This window comes from Schistocerca piceifrons, chromosome 11, assembly GCF_021461385.2.
Source record: "Schistocerca piceifrons isolate TAMUIC-IGC-003096 chromosome 11, iqSchPice1.1, whole genome shotgun sequence".
Taxonomy (NCBI): domain Eukaryota; kingdom Metazoa; phylum Arthropoda; class Insecta; order Orthoptera; family Acrididae; genus Schistocerca; species Schistocerca piceifrons.
This window is the reverse complement of record NC_060148.1, coordinates 123754985-123776134: the sequence shown is the minus strand read 5'-3', so window position 1 is coordinate 123776134 and position 21150 is coordinate 123754985. Positions and strand designations below refer to the sequence as shown.

The 21150-nt window shown below is 41.4% G+C and overlaps 1 protein-coding gene across 1 annotated transcript in view; it reads right to left on the bottom strand.

Annotated features, from left to right (window-relative positions):
• The window catches only part of LOC124720293, a 209700-nt gene that overhangs the window by 118062 nt on the left and 70488 nt on the right, over nucleotides 1–21150 (bottom strand). The gene's annotated exons all lie outside the window — the stretch shown is intronic.

Here is a 21150-nt window from a genome sequence, read left to right as displayed (position 1 = left end):
TATGACTGCTTTCACAGATGACCCTGTCTCTGATAGGGTAGGATATGACTGTTGGGGAGGGATATTCTACAGCTACACTCTGTGGACCACTGTGAAGAGCACTGTACTATATAATCTTTTTCCTATTCCATTCCCACATGGAGCACAGGAAGAATGATTGTTCACAAGCCTCTGTGTGTGCTGCAATAAATTTAATCTTGTCATCACAAAACCTATGAAAGCAATCTGTAGGAGTTTGCAGTATATTTGAAAGAGTCAAAATTGATAGCAATTCTTGAAACTTTGTTAGGAGATGTTCTCAGGACTCTGAGGCTGCCAGTTCACTTCTTTCAAAATCCATGACTCTCTTCTGTGGATCAAACAAACCTGTGACCATTCATAAAACAAGCCTGTGACCATTCAAGCTGCCCTTCTCTGTATGCATTCAATATCCCCTACTAGTCCTAATTGGTAAGAGTCCCACACAAGCAATATTCTAAGATGGGTCACATGATTGATTTTTAATCTGTTTCCTTTGTAAACTAATTGCATTTCCCTACTATTCTACCAGAAAACTGAAGTTAGCTACCTGCTTTACCTACGATCGACCTTATGTCTTTTTCCCTTTCATGTCCTACCAAGTGTTACACTCGGGTATTTGTGTGAGTTTACAAATTTCAACTATGATTCACTGATATTATGTTCATCTGATACCATGTTAATTTTTTATTTTTCATTTTGTTAAGTGCACAATTTTACATTTCCAACCATTTGAAGAAAGTTGTCAATCTTTGCAACGCTCTGAATATTTTTGCAGTTTCCTTCAAACTGTATTTCATTGTAGATAGCTGCATCATTGAAAAAAGTTGAGGTTACTATTAATATTGTTTGCAAGGTCATAAATATGCAACATGGACAGCAAGAGACCCAACACACTTCCCTTGGGTACATCCAAAGTTACTTCAGTTCTATATTTGTCAATAGTTCTCTATCCAAGATAACATGCTGCATCCTTCTTACTAAGAAATCTTCAACCCAGTCAGATATTTTGCCCAATACACCATACTTGGGTTCAGAATATGTTGTAAGTTTCTGCTACAAATCAATGTTCAGGATACTGGACAGTAATTTTGTGGATCACTTCTGCTAACCTTCTTATAGACAAGTGTAACCTATGCTTTCTTCCAGCTACTGGGTATGGTTTTTTGTCTGAGAGAACTACTATAGGTTGTAGTAACAGAGGGACTAACTCAGATGAAAACTGGGCAGAATCTGACAGGTACTCCATTGAGCCCTGGAGCTTTGTTCAAATTTAATGATTTCAGCTGTTTCTCAATATCACTGAAACTAATACTATTTCACTCATCTCTTCAGTGGTATAAAAATTTGACTGGTGCAATACTCCTGTGTTTGCTTATGTAAAGGAACATTTGAAATCAGAGTTAAGAATTTTTGCTTTTGCATTACTACTCTCAATTTCAGTTCTCGTCTAGCCCGCGAGTGGCTGGATGCTAACTTTCATGCTACTAAAAGCCCTTACCTATGAATGTTGCTCACTTAACTGCCAAACACATTTCATTTAGCATCTCTATCTGCAGCCCTATGGTTTCTTTTACACACATTATCCAGTAGTCTGTTTCTTTAGAAGATTCTCTACAGTGATTGTATACCATAGAGGATCTCTCACATCATGAACTGTTATACTGGGTATTTAACTTTCCAGTGTATAGTCAACTATTCTTTTAAACTTGAGCCATAATTCCTCTACATGTCCCTGTACTGTGCTGAAAGTTTCCAGTTCGTCACTGTGATATGACACTAGTGCCTCTCCATAGATTGAACATATAGAAAAAGATAGATTGCTACGTATCGTAAAAATGACATGTTAAGTTGCAGATAGGCACAATTAAAAGATATGTAACTTGAAGGGGCATCACTGCTGTCTGCTGCAGTGGGACATTAAGCAGAATCAGCGGCAATGATATTCATCATTTTAGGGCACTATTAAATGAAGGTAGACGCTGAGCTAAAAATGTGGTTAAGTTGTTTTAGTCCAGAGTAACAATGGGAGCATTCCACAGCAACTGGTTCAGTTGACTGGTTCAAGGATTAGGGCCATATGTGGATATGCAACAGGAGATATACTTGTAGACTAGGTTTGCAATGGAGTGACTGTGAAGGTTCTGCCAGCATACCATAGGTGCACATTGCCTGTTACTCCAGGTATGACATCAACATGTGGTCATGGTCTATTGGAGGGGATGGCTGCTAACAGAATAAAGTACTGTTGATGGTTTGTAGTCTCAATGACAGAGGTACTCACAGAGCCATCAGAGAGATGGAGATTATTGTCCAGTACGGTGGCACACCAAGTTAAAGAGGACCATGTGAACGGAAGAGGAGAGAGAGTCTGGATGCTGTGGAAGAATGAGGATATAGTGTCTTGGCCCAGACACAGATCAGATCATAATGATATCATCAACAAACACAAACATGGCAAGGGCATAGGATCTTTGGGTGGCTAGTAAGGCTTCCTTTAATGACCCATAAACAGACTGGTATGTTTTAGACTGGTAGCACTTTAACTTTTCTGCGGTTTCCTTAAATTACACTGACTGACCACATTAAGCGTGCTGTCAAAGGGTGGTACATGCTTCAGTGGCAGCTTCTCAACTACTGTAAAGTACTGCATGTCAAAGCATGTCAACAATGATCTGAGCATTTTACAAGTAACATAGTATCAAATGTTACTGAGTGGCAAATTTTGATTTCACAGGTATGTGCTTTTGAACAAAGGGCCTTTACACTGAAGTGACAAAAGTAATGGGATAGCAATATGCACAAATACAGATGGCAGTAGTGTTGTGTACAAAAGGTATAAAAGGACAGTGCACTGGTGAAGCTGCCACTTGAACTCAGATGATTTATGTCAAAAGGTGTCCAATGAGATCAGGGCTACAAGAGATGAATTAACAGACTTTAGATGTGGAGTGGTAGTTGGAGCTAGACACACGGGATACTCCATTTTGGTAATAATTACATAATTCAATTTTCTGAGATCCACAGTGCGGAGACTGTGCTGAGAATACAGAATTTCGGGCATTACCTCTCACCAAGCACAATGCACTGGCCAACTGCCTTCAATTAACAATTGAGAGCAGTGATATTTGCACAGAGCTGTCAGTGCCAACAGACAAGTGACACTGCGAGAAATTACCACAGAAATGAATGTGGGATGTACGATAAACATACGCATTAGGACGGTGCACCAAATTTGGCATTAATGAGCTCTCACAGCAGATGACCAACACGAGTGGCTTTCCTAACATCACAAAATGGGGCTTGTGAAGACGCTGGTTGGACCCTAAATGACTGGAAAACTGTGGCATAATCAGACGATGCCCAATTTCAGTTGGTACAAACTGATGGCAGGATTCGAGTGTGGTGCAGACCCCATGAAATCGTGGACCTAAGTCATCAACGAGGCACTGTGCAAGCTGGTAGTGGCTCCATAATGATGTGGGCTGTGTTTACATGGAACGTACTGGGGCCTCTGGCCCAACTGAATCGATCATTGGCTGGAAACGGTTATGTTCGGCTACTTGGAGAACATTTGCAGCCATTAATGGGCTTCGTGTTACCAAACAACAATGGAATTTTTATGGATGACAATTCATCATGTCACTGAGCCACAATCATTTGAGATCGGTCTGAAGAAGATTCTGTACAATTCGAGCAAACGATCTGGCCACACAGATCGCCCAACACAAATCCCATTGAACATTTATAGGACATAATTGAGAGGTCAGTTCGTGCACAAAACCCAGCACCGGCCACATTTTCACAATTATGGATGGCTATAGCAGCAGCATACTTCAACATTTCTACAGGGGACTTCCAATGACTTCTCGAGTCCATGTCACATTGAGCTACTGCATTACACAAGGAAAAAGGAGGTCTGACACAACATTAGAAGGTCTCCTAAGTCTTTTGTCACCACAGTGTATTTTGGTTATTGTGCTGTTTCTGTGACCCTAATCTTCCATCCTACAACTCTTTATTTACACAATCCCTTCAACAACAAGTTTCATAAACAAGGCATATAGTAATATGTACCCAACCATTTTCTCTTTTCTAGTTATAAAGTTCTTTACTTGTCATATTTCTTGCTGACTTAGTCCGTTATTCAATCAGTCTCCTGATTTTCAATAAACTCCCTTGGAACACCAAAATTTACAGGCTGTAACAATTTTTTTCTGATTTTCCAGCATACATGCTGTGCTCCAAACAGACTTTCATTAATCTTTGTCTGACCTCTGCATATGGGGAAGCATTTAAATAGTGTTCTATTTTTATCTTATGGGACCAAATTGCTTAGGTTGTCGGTCCCTATGGTGTTCCATAATTCTACATAATTTCATCAGCAATATTTATCCACAATTTTGTATGCCTGTCTAACGATCATCCTGAAACACTAAGGAACAAGAATTGAAAGAATTACCATCCTTTCTCGTAATTGATCTTTGGACAGCTGAGTAAAGGACTCTGAAGTGACTGTGGGGCAATGAATGAGACAACTCAATTATTGAAACACTGACAAGTAAAGACTCATACATACAACAAAATATCATGTAAAACTATAACAATGAAAATAATCATTTTTTGAAAATATATTGTAGTCTTTTCTTCTCATCCCGGCCAGTAAGTCTCCCCTGACCTGGGGTTCTGGCTGATTTTTCTGAACTCTATCTCTTTTCCTAATCCTCAACAGTTCTTTTTCCTTCAGCTCTCTGCCTAAAGCTTGCCTACGTAATACCTTTCTTACGTGTGTTCCCCTGCCGCCGCTCAGTGACAAGATTTTTTATCCATCCATTTATATTATGTATAATTATAAGTATCAGTACATGACACAACCATACTGTAATGCCTTCAGTAAATTTTGTGTGTCACTGAATTAAAAGCAGCTCCATTGCAGCCATACGCAAGGCAAGCAGTCGAGCACAGAAGGGGTGACATGTAATTCCACAAGCGAGTCTGTCTGTACACTGTGGTGAAAGGCCGCACAACTACAAACCAGCCTGCAGAATATTCCCACAGCATTGAGACACTGAGATGTTGATATGTATGTGCCTGGGAACAAGGCAACGGCACAACGAGAGTGTTATTAATCACCATAAATACTCTCTGTTTCTAACTCAATTATGCACAGTCTGGCAGCACCTTCCACGACATCAGCTGTGTGCAATTCTCCATCATATTACAGGCCAGCCAGCAGCTGATACCAATCTGGGCAGCCACCTCCACCAGACCAACTCACGGTTTTATGTCTGCACCTGTAGACTCGGAATGACACAACAGATGAGCCACCCCCAGGCTCTGAGCTCCGATGCATCACCACACTTCTGCCTTGGAGGGCAGCAGTTTGCAACCATGGAGGTATGGCAGCGACCATTACACACCAGAGTGAGTTTCTAAACCAGTAGCAGTGGCTGCCTATGAGAATTCAGTGGTTTATGCATCACTGGCACTGCTCACTAAGGGTCACATAATGCTAACTTAGCCACGCACTGCCAAGTGAGGTAAACAGTGTCAGCAACATGAGACAAGGACATCAAACAGCCATCCTGCCCCCGTGACCCTCTGATGTCCATGGCACTGCCAGTAGACCACACACCTGAAGAGGGTAAATCTGGGAGCATCACAGCACTTCGACACTGCAGCTCGTGGTTAAATAAAATATGTCGTATCTTGCAGCAAAGTTTTCCTAGTCGATCTTGGCCAGCACTATCATCTCCAGGTACTATGTGCAATATGATTTAGGTGTTATTATTTACTGGACATTAGAATATTTGTTGGGGGTGGGGGGGGGGGGGAGGGGAGGAAAGAATGATTTCATAAATGTTTGAAGGGATAATGCAATAATCATTAAAAATGGAGTAGCACATCTCAGTGCACGTAACTGATCACTTGGCTTCATGAATTGTAATTTATTCTTTGTGTGTGTGTGTGTGTGTGTGTGTGTGTGTGTGTGTGTGTGTGTGTGTGACTGGTTAAGTAATAAGTTGAGGGCATTAAATATTTATTTTCTTTCAACAATCATTTGTTCATGTGAACAACACTACACGCTTGCATCACACGGAATATTACAGATTTATGTGGCAAACTGATCAGTTGTTTCTTTTATATCTAACACAAAGATAATAAAACCAATTCCAGCAAAGAGGTAAAAGAAAATGTGGACCACTACAGGATTATTATCTGTGTGGTCATCATAAATAGTTCTGGAGCTAACACTTGGATAAAATTCAATAAGATAAAATACACTCATCATCCCAGTTTCTCAAACTCCTGAACATTAACATTGACTGTGGATATTGTATCACAGACACAGTCCCTTTGACTGTTCAGAGATGTCACTAAACCCACTCAAAGATGTAAACAACCATGCATGAGCAGCACCTATTAGACGGAGGAGGCCCGGCAGCTGATCAGTTCCAGACATTCCACCACGAAGGAGGTAAATGGCTTGTGCTGTCTGTAGTTCAACCATGCCTAGACAGTCAATACTACAGTTTGATTGTCTCTGCATTGTTACTTTGTGCCAGGAAGGGCTCTCAAAAAGGGAGTGTCCAGGGGTCTCGAAGTGAACCAAAGCGATGTTGTTCGGACATGGAGGAGATACAGAGGGACAGGAACTGTTGATGACATGCCTCACTCAGGCTGCCCAAGGGCTACTGCTGCGGTGGATGACTGCTACCAACGCATTATGGCTCTGAGGAACCCTGACAGCAATGCCACCATGTTGAATAATGATTTTCATGCAGCCACACGATGTCATGTTACGACTCAAACTCTGTGCAATAGGTTGCGTGATGTGCAGCATTCACTCCCGATGTCCATGGCAAGGTCCATCTTTGCAACCATGACACCATGCAGAACACTACAGATGGGCCCAACAACATACCGAATGGCCCGCTCAGGATTGGCATCACCTTATCTTCACCGACGAGTGTTGCATATGCCTTCAACCAGTCAATCACCGGAGACTTGTTTGGAAGCAAACCAGTCAGGCTGAACACCTTAGACACACTGTCCAGCAAGTGCAGCAAGGTGGAGGTTCCCTGCTGAGTTTGGGTGGCATTATGTGGGGCCGATGAACGCTGCTGGTGGTCATGGAAGGTGCTGTAATGGCTGTACGATATGTGAATGGCATCCTCCGACAGATAGTGCAAGCATATTGGTAAGGCATTCATCTTCCTGGACGACAAATCATGCCCCCATCGTGCACATCTTGTGAATGACATCCTTCAGGATAACGACATCACTCAACTGGAGTGGCCAGCATGTTCTACAGACATGAACTCTATCGAACATGCCTGGGATAGTGTGGAAAGGGCTGTTTATGGACAACGTGAACCACCAACCACTCTGAGGGATCTGCGCTGAATTGCTGATGAGGAGTGGGTCAATCTGGACCAACAGTGCCTTGATGAACTTGTGCATAGTATGACACAATGAAAGCAGGCATGCACCAATGTAAGAGGATGTGCTACTGGGTATTAGAGGTACCGGTGCGTATAACAATCTGGACCACCATCTCTGAAGATCTCGCTGTATGGTGGTACAACATGCAATGTGCGGATTTCATAAGCAATAAAAAGGGTGGAAATAATGTTTATGTTGATCTCTATTCCAATTTTCTGTACAGGTTCCAGAACTCTTGGAACCAAACTGATGCAAAACTTTTTTTGATGTGTGTAATTACTAAATTAAATTACAAAAAATAAAACTAAACTAATTCCTAAATAAATATATCCAATGTTCTGTTCTCTCTCTATGACATTGCATGTCATAACATCATTACATCACAAGTCAAAGCCAACACCAGATACAGTATGTTCAAGCGACCCAAAGCAACACGTATACAAGCACAGCTACACTGTCCTAGACAGCTTCATATTCGTACCTCAGCAGCCTAGTTTCTTTACTCCTTCCATTATTCCACTATTTTTCAGTATTGGAGAGTGTTATAAATCATTTTAGTGATTTATGTGCTGAGAGGTGACAAAGTAGTGAGATGTGGCACAGACCCAATGTGTTTCACTATTGATGTTTGGTCGACTGTCACAAAATCACTAGATTTAAACCAAACCGAAGCCTTGTTGACAATAAAACCTGAACACAACCCAGACAAGAGTCAAGAAAGAAAATGAATTCAAAAATAAAATACTAAATATCAGTTCAATGAAAAATCCTAAGATATTTAGGACTTAACACACCACCACTTCAGTCATATGCTTCCATTGTATTGTTTCAAGTCTTTTAATGTTACCTATCCATTATCTACAAGTACAGCATCTCTGATCTTAATCTAGCGGATTCCGGCAAGTAGCTTGCTCGGTCCATCTGCAATCAAATTGTGTGGCTACAAGTCCTGTCCACCTCAATTTCATTTTTGTTAGCATTATCAAATTAATCTTCCACTGAAGTCTGTTTCCTGAGCCACTGGTATGTTTCCTCTTATCTTCTAGTAATTCCCAACGTGCATCTCCTTATTGCTCGATGGACAACCTTCGAGTGTTTGAATGGTTTTTTAATTTAATGGCCACGTGCCACTGCTTTAGAATAAAACTGGTAACAAACACTGATTGTAAACTTTAATTTCAAACATGTCAGAATTTTTAATGTATTTAGGAACAAAACAGGGACCATACTCAGTCCTTTATGTTTGTCTTCAGCTCTCCATCCAGCTGTAGTCAAGAAGTGATCTGAATAGGAAAGCTAAACTGTTCTATGGCTCAGCTGTCAACTTGCACCATTTTCTATTACATGTTTTGTAGGTCTACTTCTAAACTTACTGTATTAAGTGTTTTCATTAGTTATTGAACTCTGCATGGACTACACATTAACAGTGATTCTGTACTATCTTGTGTATATTTTTTTTAGTTATGAACAAGTCTGCAAAGTTTCAATGGATGTGGCACTACAATCCTGCAGACAAAGAGAACAAGATGTTTGTGTTAACTCTGATACAGATCACTTTTAAAAGGTTTGTTCTGTATCTTTGCTAACTTACCCTAAGTGCAGCAGACCGTTCTCACACATGAAATGTGAATGTTGATTGTGGAAGAACTTCAGCAATAATATTTGGCATACAAGGTGAGGAGAAGTGACTGAACAGTTCCTGATCAACAGAGGGAATCTCGTGTCTTGTATTCAATCTTGCAAAGGAAAAGGTGCAGGATAGGGTTCACTGATTTGGCTCAAATTTTGTGAGTAGAAGCATGTGGATGTCCCTTTCAGGTGCCTAAAATATCACACCTGAGTAGGCCATAAAAAACTCTAGATATTTGTGAGTACAACACTCTAAATATTTGCGAGTACAACACTCTAAATATTTGTGAGTACAGTCTGACATTTTTTTGAGCATTCCAAAGGATATTTCTCTCATACTGTCATGTCCTTGACTGATATGAAGAAAGTGATTGATTTTGCTGATGCTCTTCCAAAATGTAAGTTCCTGTTATTAAAAATAACATAGTTGCATTGAACAGCTTCGAAACGTACAAAGGGTTTCAGGGTTCAGTGGGCTGTTATGAACAGCTGATGAAGAGAACATTACAACAATAGGCAATAGCAATGCAAGGAGAGGGAAAAAATTAACAGTGGGAATCGAATCAGAGAGAGAGAGAGAGAGAGAGAGAGAGAGAGAGAGAGAGAGAGAGAGACCAACCACATACCTCTTCATAAAGATCTTGTTTGTTAGGTTCAGTGCATAATGTCATATCTCCATTATTTACTATGAAATTATCATTCATAATTTCAGTAACCTGCTCTGCAATTGCTTGACCCCTAGATATTTCTACAGGAGTCACATAGGCAGGAAGTTTGTTGGTGATCATGCCTTTCTCTTCATAAATTGAGAAAGTGTCATGAAAAGTTGTAGTTTTGATGTTTCCACCCATAACATCACTGGTAGAAGATTCTTGCTGGGTTTCCGTTTTCCAATAAAATAATAATTTTTTATGAAAATCACTGCAAACATGAGGCAAGACAGCATTCATAACTGTAGAGACCACTACAGAAATGTCAGGCAACAGATATAGCAACAACAAACTGTACAGGATTTGAAACAGCTGCCAGAGCCATGTGCTCTGACCCATAGAAGAGAAACAAACAGGAAGGATAAAGTGAGGACATGACAACAGAATATTGCTGCTGAAGGACAGTTGAAACCACAAACCATCAGAAATGTATCATTTAAAATAATTATTCTTTAAATATATTAATTAATTAAAGTAATCATAATTAAATTTAATATATCAAACAAGGAAACTCCAGGTCAGAATATCAACAATGTAGGAAAAGACAGATTGCTACTTACTGTAAAGGTGAAACATTGTGTTGCAGACAGGCACAATTAAAAGACACTTACACATAAATTTTTAGACGCCACCTTCATCAGAAAAAGATGAAGGGTATGGGTGAAAGTATAGTGCAAGTATACTGTTACATTTAAAGTATTAATTTTAAACAGTGAAAACTCAAGGCTCGAATATCGACAATATAACGAAAAAACAGATTGCTATTTACTGTAAAGATGACACGTTAAGTTGTTCACACAAGCAGACACACCTGATGCCTACATCTTCACTGCCATCTGTGGCATGCAACTGTCACATAGAAGGGAAGCAGCAGCCTGGAGGGGGTGGGGAAAGGGAAGGGACTGAGATAGCAGTGTACATGTGGGAGGAGAGATAAGCCTGTCTGGCAGGCCATGCAGGGGACTAGGCTGGTAACAAGTGTTGCTTTGGGAGGCTGTGGGGAAGGGAATTGGGGGGAAACATGGAGCAAAAAGGGAGAGAAGTGGGGAATGGGAAAGATGGGTGGGTGTGTTGGCAGAGGGTGCCAAACAAAGAGGTTGGGAGACAAGAATAGGGATGAGGTAACAGAATAGTGGAGGTGAAGACTGTTAGATGGAGGGTGTGGGAAGAGTATGTTGCCACAGGGTGAGGTCGGGATAACTTCAGGTGCAAAGAATGTGTTGTAAGGATACTCCCATCTGTGCTCTTCAGAAAAGCTGGTGGTGCAGGGGAGGATCCAGATAGCTTGGGTTGTGAAGCAGCCATGAAAATTAAGCGTGTTATGTTCAGCTGTGTGATGCGCCACAGGGTGCTCTACTTTGCTCTAGGCCACAGTTCAGTGATGGCCGTTCATCCTGGCAGACAGCTGGTTGGCAAATACAACAATATAAAAAGCTCTGCAACAATTGCAGCAGAGCTGGTATATGACGGTGGCTGCTGTCACAGTTAGGCAGCCTCTGAAGGGATACAACAAGCCTGTGACAAGACTGGAATAGAAAGTGCTGGGTGAGGGACTGGGTGGCTCTTGCACCTGGGCCTCCCACAGGGATGTGATTGGGATTGAGAGTGGTACAGAAATGGACTATAATGCTGAGGAGGTTGGGTGTGTGATGGAACACTACTTTCAATGAGGTTTGAAGTATCTTGGGTTGGATGTCTCTCATTAATCATTAATTTTATATATATAAATGAACTGTTTAATCATATTTACATTTTACAATTAATAGATTAACATTGTGAGGTCCTTTGATATAGTTTATGTTGATATCTGCCTCTCCCATCTATCCACCCCCAAAGCACAAAATATAGTAGTCCCCTTACTGTTATTTGAGAGGAATAGGCAATGTGCCATTACAAGATTTCACCATCTTCCTTCATATTCGGACTCATCCATGATAATGCAAGGCATAAACACAAATGATACATCACAACAAAGAAACAAAAAGAAACATAGACTAACGCAGGATAAAATTCCAGTTCGAATAAATGACTATATTACTTACAAGATTCAACTAGTTCCGTGCTGCATGGTGTCATGGTTGCAAAGATGGACCTCGCCATGGACGTTGAGACCGAAGTTGCGCATCATGCAGCCTATTGCGCACAGTTTGAATCGTAACATGACATCCTGTGGCTACAAGTAAGGCATTATTCGACATCGTGGCATTGTTGTCAGGGTTCCTCCGAGCCATAATCCATAGGTAGCTGTCATCCACCGCAATAGTAGCCCTTGGGTGGCCTGAGCGAGGCTTGTCATTGACAGTTCTCTCTGTATCGTCTCCAGGTTTGGTCAACATCGCTGTGGTTCATTCCAAGATGGCTGGACGCTTCCCTTGTTGAGAGCCCTTCCTGGCACACAGTAACAATGTGGATGTGATCAAACTGTGTTATTGACTGTCTAGGCATGGCTGAACTACAAACAAGACGAGTCGTGTACCTCATTCCTGGTGGAATGATTGGAACTGATCGGCTATCGGACCCCCTCCATCTAATAGGCGCTGCTCATGCATGGTTGTTTACATCTTTGAGTGGGTTTAGTGACATCTCTGAATAGTGAAAGGGACTGTGTCTGTGATACAATATCCACAGTCAACATCTATCTTCAGGAGTTCTGGCAACTGGGATGATGCAAAAGTTTTTTTGATGTTTGTATATACGGTGAAAATTGCTGATGCAATTTCCTGCTCCATACTAAAACAGACAAACGGAACACCTTTAAAAAGTGGCCAAAAACTGGTTGTTCTTAACACTTTTCACAAGTTCAGAGAGGAAATTGGCTTTGAAATTTTCTGAGGAATTTTATTTACAAAAGTTAAGGCATATTTGTGAATGAACTGCATGGCTGAATCGCTAGCATTAAAGAATTGTGGCTGGATGTTGTACTGATCACTGGTTTGAAGCTTGTTCTAGTCTTTCTCTTTTCATTGCCCCCCCCCCCTCCCCCAATTCAATTTGATTACATAGATTATTTAAATATAAAATTCTCTTAGATAATTGAAACATAAAATTCATCAAATGTATGCTATTTAACACTCATCTAATCATCATTTCCCTTTCTTTCTTCTTTTTTCTAACTACACATATTCCAGCTTTCATTGCAAATATAAAACTGTAATTATCGATATTTTGCATAAAGTTTGCTATTAAAGAGCGTTTAAATTAAGAAAACACTAAAAATAAATTTGTGGGACAAAAATGAAAAATCAAATTCTCTTTATTGGGACTAAATCCACCGTTTTACATCACACATGTGATCAAGAAGCCAGAGGGATAAGCCATGTTAGAAACATGCAAAACAATAGTTTTCATGACACTGTGCATACCATACAACTGCTGCATCTTTATAGCTGCCACCGTACCACTGCAGTCTGCACAGAACTGAGTTAAAGTTATTTTGTGAGAAATAACATGAAATTTAAGCTCCCAGATGAACTGGAGTAAATGTACGAAACTTTGTCGTATGTCAATGCTGAATGCTGGCAGGATGCAGAAAAGCATGCACAAAAAATGGAGGAAAAAAGTGATGCTTGAATGGCTTCATGGATTCTCTTGTTGAATGCCTTGTTATCAACATAGCTAATAACAGTTCTTAAACTGTACACTATTTTAACTATACGGTGAAATCTCTGCAATGCACTTTTATGTTATACATATCTGGTGCAGAAAAATTACCCTGTGTTTAAGTTGTACATCACTATGTTAGCTACTGTCAACATTATGTTATGTTTTCTGTATTGTCTTGTAAGAAGCATACTGCCAGAGTTTTGCTGTATATTATTTCATTCTATTTAAAAATTAAATGACATTCAAAGCAGTATTGTTTGTCTGCTCATCTGTTTTTACGTCATAACTGCCATGTTCAAATCACTACTGGTTAGTTGGGCCAGCTAATTGGCCAGTGCAGTCCAAGTTTAATGTGCTGGTAAAACTGTTGTCCTGTATTATCATTGAGTCAGTGTGTGAGTAACACAGCATAAAACAAACCTTCTGGTACTTAACCAAATCAGTGCCACCCTTGAAGTGAAGTTCATCTCACAACAAGCAGGCTTTCATGCTGGCAAGTCATGCAGTAGTCAAATCTCGAATCTAACCCAGCACATCGAGAGGACGGTTTTGAGAGTTGTGAGATTACCAGAGTTGCTTTTGTTGATCTAACAGCTGCATATTGCACTGTGAGTCATGGGAAACTGTTAAAGAAAGAGTATGACCCTACTAAGGACTACCAACTAATATCCCTTATTAGCACCTTCCTCCAGAACAGAAGATTCTAAGTTTCATTACAGGGTAAGAGGAGTAGATGGTGAACACAGAAGAATGGTCTCTCCTAAGGCAGTGTGCATGCTCCAGCATTGTACAATATCTACACAAATGCTCAGCCAATACCAGCAAGTACTAGGCTCTTCATCTATACCTATGACACAGCAGTAGCTATTCAGTGGACAGACTTTAAATAAGTAGAGGGAAAGCTGTCTCTACCAATGGATGAACTCTCCAAGTACTATGATGACAACCACCTGAAGCCCAATCCCAGTAAAACTCAAGTGAGCGTATTCCACTTATGAACCAGCAAAGTGAAGCAAAAGGTGGACATCACATGGTGAGGAGAGCAACTGAAACATTGCCCAACACGTCAATCTAGCTGTTACGCTGGAAAGGGCTCTAACGTACAGGCAGCAATATCTAAATGTGGAACAAAAAGTCATTGCTCGCAATGGGATACTTCAGAAGCTGATTGGCAGCAGCTGGGGAGCCAACCTGCACCTCCTAAGGGCTTCTGCACTTGTGCTCTGTGTATCAGCTGTCAAGTATGCTGCTCCTGTGTGGAAGGCTTCAGCTCATGCTAAGCAAGCCGATATTGTGATCAATGATACTGCAAGGATCATCTCAGGATGCTTGAAGCCAACAACAGTGCATAAATTGTATCCGATTGTCGGAATAGCCCCACCCAACATCTGGAGGGCCGCTGCTGCAGACAGTGAGAAAACACAGCAGGAGAATGACCGCCGACATCCTATGTATGGTCATCAGGCAGCAAGATCATGCTTTAAAGAGTGCAAGAGTTTCCTTCCTAGGACTGTGCCACTGGAGGGAGCACCAGAGGCAATTCATCTTGCAACATGGAAGAGCTCACTTCCTGTAGAGGTATCGCCAAATGAAGAACTAGCTCCTGGCGCAAACCTACAATATCCTGTATGGAGGTCCCTCAATCACCTAAGAGTGGGCATCCCCTGATGCAAGACCAGCCTGAAGAAATGGGGAACCCTTCCAGTGAGCGCAGACACCTCTTGCAACTGTGGTGCTGAAGAAGATCCAAGCCTCCTCCTGGGCAACCCGTGCACAATACAAGATATTTACGAAGAAAATGACAAAGCTATCACAACTGAGGTTTTTTGGAAATGCTGACCACACACAGAAATGAATGAATGAGCATAAAACATATACTTCTTATTGTACTTCACTGTACTCCAGACAGCTTGGCTTCCACTGCATGTGAAATGCAATCCCACAAGATTCTAGCACATATGCAAGTATATATAATGTAATGGTTATAATAGAAGGAAACATTCCACGAAGGAAAAATATACCTAAAAACAAAGATGATGTGACTTACCAAATGAAAGTGCTGGCAGGTCGACAGACACACAAACTAACACAAACATACACACAAAATTCAAGCTTTCGCAACAAACTGTTGCCTCATCAGGAAAGAGGGAAGGAGAGGGAAAGACGAAAGGATGTGGGTTTTAAGGGAGAGGGTAAGGAGTCATTCCAGTCCCGGGAGCGGAAAGACTTACCTTAGGGGGAAAAAAGGACGGGTATACACTCGCACACACACACATATCCATCCACACATATACAGACACAAGCTTGTCTGTATATGTGTGGATGGATATGTGTGTGTGTGCGAGTGTATACCCGTCCTTTTTTCCCCCTAAGGTAAGTCTTTCCGCTCCCGGGACTGGAATGACTCCTTACCCTCTCCCTTAAAACCCACATCCTTTCGTCTTTCCCTCTCCTTCCCTCTTTCCTGATGAGGCAACAGTTTGTTGCGAAAGCTTGAATTTTGTGTGTATGTTTGTGTTAGTTTGTGTGTCTGTCGACCTGCCAGCACTTTCATTTGGTAAGTCACATCATCTTTGTTTTTAGGTATATATAGAATGTAATGTTTACATCATGTTTATTCTTATGATATTAAGAGAGTCCTATCATGAAGTACTGGTTCCCGCCATCAACAGAGCTATTAATTCAAAAGTTTCTGTTGAGTCCCAGTTTACATCTTTTGTGAGTCAGAAGGATAGAAAGGGTGGGGGGTAGATGAAACAACAGACACACAGAGAATCCTCACATTTGTAAAGTGGAATCTGTGATCTGATTTCATTAAAAGAGTTTTGTGTTGCAGCTTTATCCATAAACATAAGAACATGTTGCATAGGTTGGAGTAACCACAGACAGTCAATCTCCATCAGAATTACGCAAACAATTTGTGTTTGACACATAATCATATGCTAATGTCATATGTGCATAAATTGGTGTGAAGACTGGTTATTTTCCAGTGTCACATACATGTCTGTCATTGGAAAATCCCACCCACTATCTAGTACGGAGGGGTCTGACGATCGTGTCATATCGCTGAAACCAGTAGCCTATAAAATAAATTGGAGATAAAATTTCAGCTGACTGTGTTTTTTTAAATACAAATTGGCTGTTGTCCTCAACTTCAGCAAAGCAGGAATGCAGGCACACAAACTGCTCAAATCATGTCCAGCTGTCACCCAGAAAGTGTTAAGCAATATAATGCTAAATTTTTAACAACATTCCACATCTGAAGTTGATTAAATCTGATGACAGTTATTAATTATAAAATGATGATACTTTTTCAAAGCATTTGTACCTAACAATAAATTAAAAGATTTGCTGCATCAGCTGTGGGAATGTAAACAGAGTACACTACACTCTCATTTTTGTAAAATGTGTCATTATGGCCCACAGTTTACTAACTGAACTAGTCATTTATAAAACGCTATTACAAAACAACATATTTCCATCACTACAATTCAAATAAGGAAACAATAATGTGCCCATTACAGTAATGAAATCTCAGGGTCATTTTCCCTAGATTTTAGTTAATGCTCTTACAAGGTGTAATGTGATGATATTGCTTAAGAGCATAATATTACAAAGTGATGACCAGTCCATCATCAGCGCAGGTATTGCACAGTGCCCACGCGTGTGCCCTGGAAAAAGATAGTCTCTACGAACAGTGGTAGCCAAGTTTCACAGTGGCAGTCAGTTTGGGTGGGACAGGTGGCTACTGTCTATGGCACTTGCTTGCAATGATCACTTCACACACACACAAAATACACGAGTGATCTCCCAGTAAATACTTAAGTGCCTTACATCATGTTTAGCTCATCGAGGGCTCACAAGTTAAATCTTTCCCCAAGCAACCATAAAATTTGCAACGGTTGTGTCCGTCTGATTGGCAAGCTCTGATTCACTGTTTCATCAACTGAGTTACTTAACCACAACTTACGACGTTCATGTTCATTACATAATGCCATGACAGACACTACTTTTAGATCAGTCTTTGCAGGTGTAAGAACAGGTGTACATTTAAACTGGTGATATAGTAACACAGATCTGCTTATCAGTATTATGACTTGCATCCAAATATCCAATATAAGTAACACCATGCAACAGCCTTCCTCAAAGTGTAACAGACATTTCATATCCCGCTGCTGCTACTACTGCTACTACTACTACTACTACTACTACTACTACTGTTATTCTTGAATCATACTGTAAGAGACAAACAACATCATTGAACCAAAGTTCATTATCCTTCTGCCTAGAAGCGAATAACAGATAATAACATAGACACAAACATAGAAACAAGCAACATACTGATATAAGCAGCTGCTGAACACAATATGAAGACGAATGCCTGCTGCAATGTGCTTATAAAGACTAGTGCTCCAGTATATGATGTGGCAGATGCCGTGGCACGTGCACAAGTCACACGGCCCACTGCAGACGGCCTCTGGTGGCCAGTCCATGCAGATGCCACTGACGAAAAATTAGAAGTATAGCGTGCCAGGGGCCTGGTGCCACAGCATATACCCAAGTACTATATCCAGAGTTCTACCAGGCTTCCTCAATGGGGAGAGAGCATTCAAATGATGTGGGCAACTCTTGAAATATCCACAGCCTCTGTGACAGACACCACAAATGATGAATGTAATATGGAAGGAGATTCAGGGCTGGAATCAGTGAGTACAGGTGCCGAAATGGTATGGCTGCGGACACATGTGGCGTCTGTTCCCCTGTGAAGTCCCATAAGAGAGGAACGATAACACAAGTATTGGTAGCATCTTGATGTCCAGTTCTCGACATGCTGGAACTGTGCCTATGGTGCAAGTGCTGGCATCTCATTTGGGGGCACCAGTGTCGAAGGGCCTGAAGGCACTGGCTCAGTTGGTACCAATGGCAGTAAAGCACTGCGGAAAGGCCTGGCAGCAAGCATCAGGGCAGCTGGATCCTGGAGGAAAATCAGGAGGTGGCAACATCCACATGGAGGGTGGGTTCACCCCTGCAGCAGGGATGCTCTATGAGGCTAGAACAGGTGCTGATGGTAGAGGCAGCAGGTACTGTTAAGCAGTACTGGTATTGGTGCCACACTGTCAGCCTGCCACTGGTGTGCACAATATAGTGGCAGTGGCCTTGGCAGCTGTGGACCGTGGCCATAATCCACTTCGGTCTTCAGCCAAACACCAAAGCCCAGTCCGTGGAGCCAGTAGCATAGCACAGAGAGAGCTGTGCCTTCGGATTATGGCTGAGTGGCATGAGCAGATGCAATAGGGTGCATTCCTGGCAACTACAGACCATCTTGGTTGGAATCCGATCCCTGTAGGAACTTGAGAAGCATATCAAGGTCTTGTCTATGTAGGAGGCCACCACAAGGTACTTTTTCATTTGTATGTTGAAATGTGTGGACAAGACATCCCATCTCACCATTACACCACACTGTGGAGCATCATCTGTCATGCATTTTCGAGACAGCCTGAATCATAGCTGCGGCTGATGTCTGAGGGCAGTGAATAACATATGGAAATTTATAAAAAGCATGGACAACCAAAAACCTGGAAAAATTTAGGATGGGTCTCATGAAATCAATATGGACACAATCTCACATACTCTGCAACACAGACAACAAAGAGAGTGTCACTCACAGCGCTGTCTATTGTGTAGCAACAAGATGTACAATGTCAGCATCGATTCCCCGTCAAAAAACACAATAACCTGGTACCCAAGAACACTCAATGTCCCCGATATAGGAGCTGAAGCACATTCTGCTGTAAGGCAGCCAGAATCACAACCGTAGACGACAACTCATTTATAACTAAGAAGACACAATCGTCAAACACTGAAAGGTTGTGACATAAGGCAAAAGAGTTACGTAAAGAATCAGAAGTCGTACCCAGAGGCCTGTCCAGCCAGCTGTGCTGAATGAGGTGAACAACTTGATGCAAGACCGTATCAGCAGTGCCAACAGCTGCAATCCAGGAGCCTGTAATAGGAAACCCTTCCACTGTACATTGCACCTCAACATCAAAGTGAAAACAAAGGAGTTCACCCTTATAAAAAATAAGATCTGGACACAGTGGAAGGTAAAACAGTGCATCGGTGTCAGTAGGCCGAAAATGAATTTCATGCTTGTAGCGAGTCAGAAATGAGACCCACCAATGAAGGCAATGTGCTGCTTTGTCAGGCAACAATGCAGAAGGGTTAAACAATGAAACCGAGGGCTTGTTGTCAGTGAAGAGGAAGAACTTGCCACGAAAGTACTAGGGCTCAAACAAACAGATCTGTATCAACGTTTGGTTACAGGAAAATTATGTACCTCTGAATATGCTGGTGGGTGTTGGTTTTCTGCAAAACTCTGCAGTCATGCTCTAGATATACTTGTAGATGTAATTGTAGATGCCATACGCCATCCTTTCAGAAGCTTTTCGTATGTGTAGAAACCTCTTACATAATAATCATCGTACATGTTCTCCAGTGTGTTGTCATCAAACGCCGTGATGATACTTGCAACTTTAACCTTCTTCTTGGGAGACAGTTGGTATTCACTGTCACAGCTTCCATCGCTTCTTCTTGCACTTGCAGTAGCACTACTGTTTGCAAAGAGTTGTTCGTCAGTATCGTCCCTATCATCATCATTATGTGTTAGTGTTACAACAGTATCTATTTCTAACTTATGCTCATATTTCTGCACTATAATAGATACCAGAAAACATGCGAATGATTCATCTTCTACACCAATACCATCTTCACAAAGGAGGGTTCTTCGTAACTTCATCTCAACCAATCGCAATACATTAGCAGGATCGATTACCAATCGCCGAGCCATCTGACACTTCAATACACAAAAAATGTCACAAAACGCAACTTCAGAGGCACACTGCACTGTCCCTACTGGTCCTGACTGGCGTGCCAGCAGGTCAGTGTGCAATGCGGCATGGCATACACAGAGGCCTCTAACGAATGACTGCAGAGTTTTGCAGATGCGGGAGTATCACTAGTGCAATAAGAGACCTTTACATTATTTCTCACATGAGTTTGGTATATTTGTGTTTGTTAGAGCCCAAGTACTTTCCTGGTTAGACCCGTACAACACATCATGAAACTTTTTGAGTGCATAAAGTACAAGTGCTTCTTCCTCAACTCAGGAGTTGCACTGCCGAGCGAAGTTGAATATTTATGGCAAATTAGCTATTGGACGTTCGGAACCATCCTCACCTTGAAGTGTAAGAAGTCTGTAATGGAGGTCTCCATAGCCAAAATGTCATCATAGTGCATGTAGAGTTCTCTCACTGCACCTCTACTCCATGCCACGGTCTAAGTCACAAATGTCAGTTTGTTACTAATTCTCATCACAATTCCTATGCCAATTGTACAGTCCTTGGCACCATCATTAAGTTGGCTCCCGAAACAGAGATTCCAAATGTAATGTAGATTTCTAAAGCGTGAACACATGCTCCCAGGTCGGTGTCCACTGATAAGAAAGGTTCTTGTGAAGAGAGACAAGAACTCGGAAAACAGAGAGTCTAATTGCAAGAAAGGAACGTGTTCGGGAACAAGATACACCATATGTGAAACGGAAAAATCAAAGGTACTGAAAGCATCTAGACCAAACAAATGTGCAGTACAATCATAGTGTCTTCCAAAAATCAAGGAACAAGTCACAGACAATACATAGTGGGAGCCATAAATAGCTCAAAAAGTGGAATGTACTGCTTGTTTTAGG